The following is a 5,859-nucleotide window of genomic DNA, read 5'->3' as shown; positions in this document are numbered from 1 at the left end:
ACCGGATGAACCATGTGATGTAGCTTGGCTTTGACGCTGTTGTTCACTCAACTTGCTAGACGGTGTGTTAGAGGGTAGTTTTCAAGAAAATATCCTCGAGGTTAGCGCGATTATGCTCCAAGGTTAGTCCAAATTAGTATGTCTTCTCGCAGAGGTGCAGTCATTCTTGAAGGTAGGGCTTCTTCTTTCTTGGCGTAGTCGAGATGCTCCAGCTGATATTGAAGGAAGTTAGCGTAGATGGGGGTTTGGGTTAGTTTTCCTGATGTTTGAAAAACAACTGCTAACGGGGGTAGAGTTAGAGCTTTTCGTTAACTTATCCAACTAACTAGCAGTTAGCAAAACATCGGCGAGGTAGGTGAGGGTGAAAACATCTTTGGGAGGCTTTCTAAGCTAGTTTATCACACTAAGGGTGTTTTTCAGACCGAAAAGCCAAGACAATTATACACACAACAAACAAACAAAAGACACTCAAGGCAGCACACAAGGGAACTACAAGCAATCATCAAACCAGGCATGGTAACCTAAGTACCCATGGAATGCCTAATGCGTGGGGGTAGCTCAATCAAAGCGATTGAGTTTGTCCTATCCATCCTATTGGTTTGGGGGCTGGTCACATATGTTGCCGTCTTCATTTTGCTCTTATGGACTCCAACATGGATTTTCGGGGCAGTTGGTTGCGAAGCAGGCCTGGTGTTCGGTCTTCTATGTTGAGGCGGAGGAGAAAACTGCGTAGTCTTCTTGCTCAACATCCCGGGGACGTGAGGTCTTCGAAGAGGTAGTTGTTGAGGTACTCCCGAAATCGTCAACTTCTTGTAGCTGGCCTAAAAATTACTAGTCAAGAACTGAGGACTTGATCCCAGATGACTGCAAAAAGTGCAAGTCCACGGAGGAAGAAGGTCAGCTCCTTGATGGACTTTGGTGACAACCAAAGACATGATGTTATCATCCCAACAAGCACACGGCTACGTCGGCATCCAATCTTCAATAGTTGCAGTTGGAGATATATGAGTCTTCCTGAGGGATTGAGCCATCTTCGAGTTCGAGTCTCCAGTCTGAGTTGGGGACATCGTCCAATATGTAGGTTTGAATTGGCTGAGACAATAGAGTAAGAATTTTCAAACCTTTTTTTAAAGCGGAGAGGTAAGAATTTTAGAAGCTTTGAATAAATAAGAGGAGTAGAAGCTATACTTCCGACTAAAGAAACAATTTGTTTTGTAAATAGTTTTGTCCAAGTACTTGTTTCCTAACTAACGTCCATGCTAACTAAGGTCTCCTACAGTCAGGATGGCTCTGATACCAGCTCTGTGGGGACCCCGGACTAACTGTCCGAAATACCCTGTTATGTATATAGTTCACGATCCCATGATCAGTGCGCCGTGAACACATAACCGAACTGATATCAAATTACACCATCCATTACAAAGCGGAATAAGAAAATTACAATAATGTCACATGACCATTACTTACATAATAGCCTCGAAGGGCCTAACTAAACATCAGAGTAGCATCATCACTTCAACAGCGCGGAGCCCAAGTCATTCGCCTTAAACCCTACAGGCAACTGACTGGGAAGACGTTCCTAGCTCGCATAGACGTCGTCAACTCCTTCTTCATCCATCGTGTTCCTCCAAGTCTGGCCAAGTAAATAGCCAGGGACAAAGCCGTGAGTACATTTGACTTGTACTCGCAAACCATCAAAAAGGTGATAACAATTCTAACTAAAGAAGACAAGAGAGGAAGAATAGTTTCTCTCGTGGATAAAGCATGTGAAAGAGAAATAGTTTCTCTTGTTGATATAGCATACCGGCATCTCAAGTGATGCGGACACTATGGTGGCTCTATGACATCTCTATATCTTTGTTAAAGAAGAGTTAGCATACCACCATCTCATTTGAAGGGATTGCTAGGGAAGTCCTATGACATCTCTATATCTTTGTTAAAGAAAAGTTCCTCTACATGAAACACTAGGAAGGGTCACCCTCTTTTGTTTCATTTTCCTCGACCATCTCCACATGGTCGGCACACCATCTTTCCCGTACCCTTCCTACTTCCAACACACATTTCCTTTGGAAATCATTTTCAAAACCAAAACTCGACACGGCTCTCGTAACGGCCATCCCAACCGTCCATGACCGCGGACGCGGCTATTCGAATAGTTTTGACTCTGCAGAGTTTGCACACTTTCACCACAACTATCCGGATACCTATCGTGTGGGCATCATCCCCGCATAACGACATATGCCACGACGGATACCCGGACATAACCTTTCGCCCATTCGACTTAACACGAGGTCCTACCCTATGGAGTATGTACCTCCCCGGCACCGTGGCAGCTCACCTCCTTTTGAGCGTGGCTCCACCGCCAAGCCAGGAGACCCATAGTGTCTTCCGGACGGGTCAGCCCCGAAGGCCTCCCGTTATACTATTGTCCCAACCTCGACAACCCGGACTCGGGGGTAACCGTACCCTTGTATAGTTGTGCGGTGCCTCATGCTAAGAAGAACAAACGTCAAGTTAAGCCCCGTGCCCACGTTGGAGTAGCTATGGTTGCGCTGTGTAATTGTTTCTGCGAATACAAAGAACCATGTGTCGTTTTTTCTCAAAACCCAAGTCACACACACATTCCTTTTCTCAAACATCTTTGACAAGATCCTCTTTGCCTTCATAAACCATACACTTGGGTAAGGTTATCTTACCCAAGGTTTTCATAAACATTTACAACAAGGTAAACCTTGAGGGGTTCCCAACCTAAAGTTTTATGTAGGAGCTAAGATACATCAATGGCATGATGCTAGCCGTCATACCTCTAAGGAGATGATAATTGAGGTGTCAAGGGGATTATACATGCTTAGGATAAGCACGCATGGGGACAACATAAGTAGGAGGATTCGACAAAAGGGTCACGATGTTGATCATCATACCACTAAGAAGATGGTAAAATAGGTGGTCAAAGGGGGCATACATGCTCAGGGTAAGCATGCATAACAACAACAAGGGGTTCAACATACTTGAGAGTAAGTATGCATAACATCAACAAAAGGTGTGGCACTCTTGGGAGTAAGTATGCATAGCATCACAAGGTAGAAGGTATATCAAGGGCATGATACTAACCATCATACCACTAAGGGGTGCAAAAAGGGTGTCAAGAGGTCGACACACACAAGATAAGTGGGCATACCCCTCACACTTAGAGGGTACACCAAGATCATGATAATGAAGACCACCATTTCACTAAAGGGGGTTGTAGGTGAGGTGTCAAAGAGAATAAACATGCTCATGGTGAGCATGCTCCATCAACATAAGTAACACAAGATAGATCGAGAGACAAGAACAACAACAAAGTAACCACAATATGTGATTAAACATTCAGAGATCAAGAGATGGCTTGCCTTGGCTTATTTGTCCCTGAACTTCTTCAACTCCATCAAATAAGAATTCCCACAGTACAAATAAAATCCTTGTCCGATTCCACTTCTTCTTCTTCTCCTCCGAAATTGTTCGCATCTATCGCCGAAAAATATAAAAGGAACACAATCAATCACATTGCTCCAAACATAACAAGCATGTAACATTCAACAATCAATAGCTAACCACTTTACTAAGGGCTAACATACAAAAGACTTATAGATACTACAAAGCAACTAAAAGAAAACCCCATTTATTTACCTAGTAAAGGTATGAGAGTGCCACGACTTAGCAATTGCCTCTCTAGGTATCACCATGGCACAACTAAGTATCCCCTGGTAGATAACATCATAAAGAGGACAAGAGCATTAGTTTGACATCAAATACATTCACAAAACATTTGCAAACATTTTTGGAAAAGTAGAAAACAGTTTTCCTAACTTAGTTTGCTCACATAACACAACATCCAAAATAGGAAGCAAACCACATTCCACATCATTTGAAAACTTAAGCAAAACAATAGGGCTAAAGTTGAGTTGCAGAGGTTTTGTTTTGCAAGCATAAAACAAAGGTTGCCCAGTTCTAAATAAAAGAATTGGTCAAGGTTTTTAAATAAACCCAACAAGTTTTGGTCCAACAATGCATGTCACACATATACCTTACTAACAGTAACGAAAATGCATGAATAGAGACTAACACTATTTTTCCTAGATGGCTAGTACTAATACAAGACTAACCCAATTGGAATCACTCAAAAATATTAAACCTACAAATTTAGGAATTTGTTTGAATCTGACTGTACAGAAAACAAGATCTGTAAGCCATAAATCGTAGAAAAATTCTAAAAATATGGGACCACTGGCATTTGAAAGGATTTGAAAAGGTGGTTCTTACCCAGTTTGTTTCATTCAAAAATTCGTTTCCAAGCTCCTAATTTAATTCGACAAAGTCAGATCTGACTAGATCTTGATCTGTGAACCATTTCAATTCCATTAGGTCATTTGAAGTGAACCCAACGCCAAAATGAAGGTACTGGAGAGGGCTTTCACCCAAAATTGAGTTTGCTCAAAAAGGTTTTGTAAAACGGAAGAAATCTAACAAACAATGATTCTGCATGTTTGCAGAACTTTATTTATCATGCAAAATCCGTAACGAATTTGAGGATGAGACCAACGCCAAGTTGTAGATATTTTCAATACCTATCTGAAGAACTTTGAACCACTCGATTTGGATCTGCACACGAGATTTGGTGGATTTTACAAGATCGTACCAGAATCTGAAACAGCAAGAAACAGAAATTACTGCAAGGTTTTGGACGAACTTTGCTCAAGAACTTCAGATCTGAGGATAGCTCAACCTTCTCCATGCTTGGACCAACATGCACCTGCATCAAGATCCAATCTTAGCAATGGAGGGAGAAGAAGAGGAGATTAAACCATCTAAGGTTGTGGAGAAGATGGAGGGGGAGGCTCTCATGGTGAGGATGAGCTTGAGGGAGGAAGGAGCTGCATCTTGGTGAGCTTTCCATGGCCATGGCCGGCCATGAAGCTAGGAGGAGCACCAATTTCGTGGGGAGAGGTAGGAGGAGAGTGTGTGGGAGTGGAGGAGAGAGTGGGGAGTGGAAAAGTGAGAGCAAGTGAGGAGGGGGTGGGCTGCCAAGCCCCTTTATATAGAGGGAGAGGGGGTGGGCTGCCTCCTCATTGATTGGGTTGGTTGGGAGGTAGCCTCTTCATTGATTGTGTTAGTTGGGAGGCTGGCTTGTGGGGGAAGAATTTGACTAAAGCTGAAATTATTAGTGGCATGGGGAAGGGACAAAAAGTGAGAGGCTTCCCAAGGTGGAATAATTATGTGAGAGAGAGGGAAATGGAGAGGCATGATGCATGTGTGCCATGGCATGGCCGGCCACATATTTTTGGCCATGCGCATGTGATCAACAAGAGAGCATTTCTACACATGCATGACACCCAAGGTTGAGTGCCTCACAAATTACTAAAATGGTGGCCTAAAAAGATATAGAATTTTAGGCATAGTGATACTAATGCACAAGGGTGCTAAAGTAGATGGTGGTGGCATTCTGACCTGATAAAAGATGTGTCCAAGAGATGATGGTGGTGATGGTGATTTAGACAATGGTAGAGCAAGGCTAGGAGAGATGGGGAGTGAAGTAACCATATACTCACAAGGATGAATATGGTGACATAAATCATCAATTCATGATGTCAAGGTGATGATGGAAAAAAATAAAGGATTGAGATGGGTATGAAGAAATATAATTTGCGCTTCAAATAACAGGTCAATTGGGAGTGGGTTGAAATACTCCCCGAGTCTAGGGTTTTGTTGAAAGGAGTCCACTTGAAAGTATCAAATGATAATCCATTTGATCAAGAATTGGAGGGTGAGGGGATAAAATGTGGTAGATCAGTGATGTGCATAAGATGTGCAAGGATTGTCATT

General features: G+C 42.7%; 1 long non-coding RNA gene across 3 annotated transcripts; it reads right to left on the bottom strand.

Moving 5' to 3' along the window:
• Window positions 1-3,395: 3,395 nt before the first annotated feature.
• On the bottom strand, window positions 3,396-5,312 carry LOC139833266 (uncharacterized). 3 transcript variants are annotated; one of them, XR_011748683.1, is made up of 4 exons: window positions 4,763-5,312; window positions 4,300-4,681; window positions 3,667-3,740; window positions 3,396-3,504 (listed from the first exon to the last, which is right to left on the bottom strand). It is a non-coding gene; the product is annotated as an uncharacterized lncRNA (long non-coding RNA). The 3 variants fall into 3 exon arrangements; XR_011748682.1 differs by having other exon boundaries at window positions 4,300-4,638; window positions 4,727-5,309; XR_011748681.1 differs by having other exon boundaries at window positions 4,300-5,057.
• Between the last annotated feature and the right edge of the window lie 547 nt (window positions 5,313-5,859).

This window comes from Lolium perenne, chromosome 7, assembly GCF_019359855.2.
Source record: "Lolium perenne isolate Kyuss_39 chromosome 7, Kyuss_2.0, whole genome shotgun sequence".
Classification (NCBI taxonomy): domain Eukaryota; kingdom Viridiplantae; phylum Streptophyta; class Magnoliopsida; order Poales; family Poaceae; genus Lolium; species Lolium perenne.
Note: the sequence above shows the minus strand (reverse complement) of the source record. Positions and strands in the feature narration are given on the sequence as shown.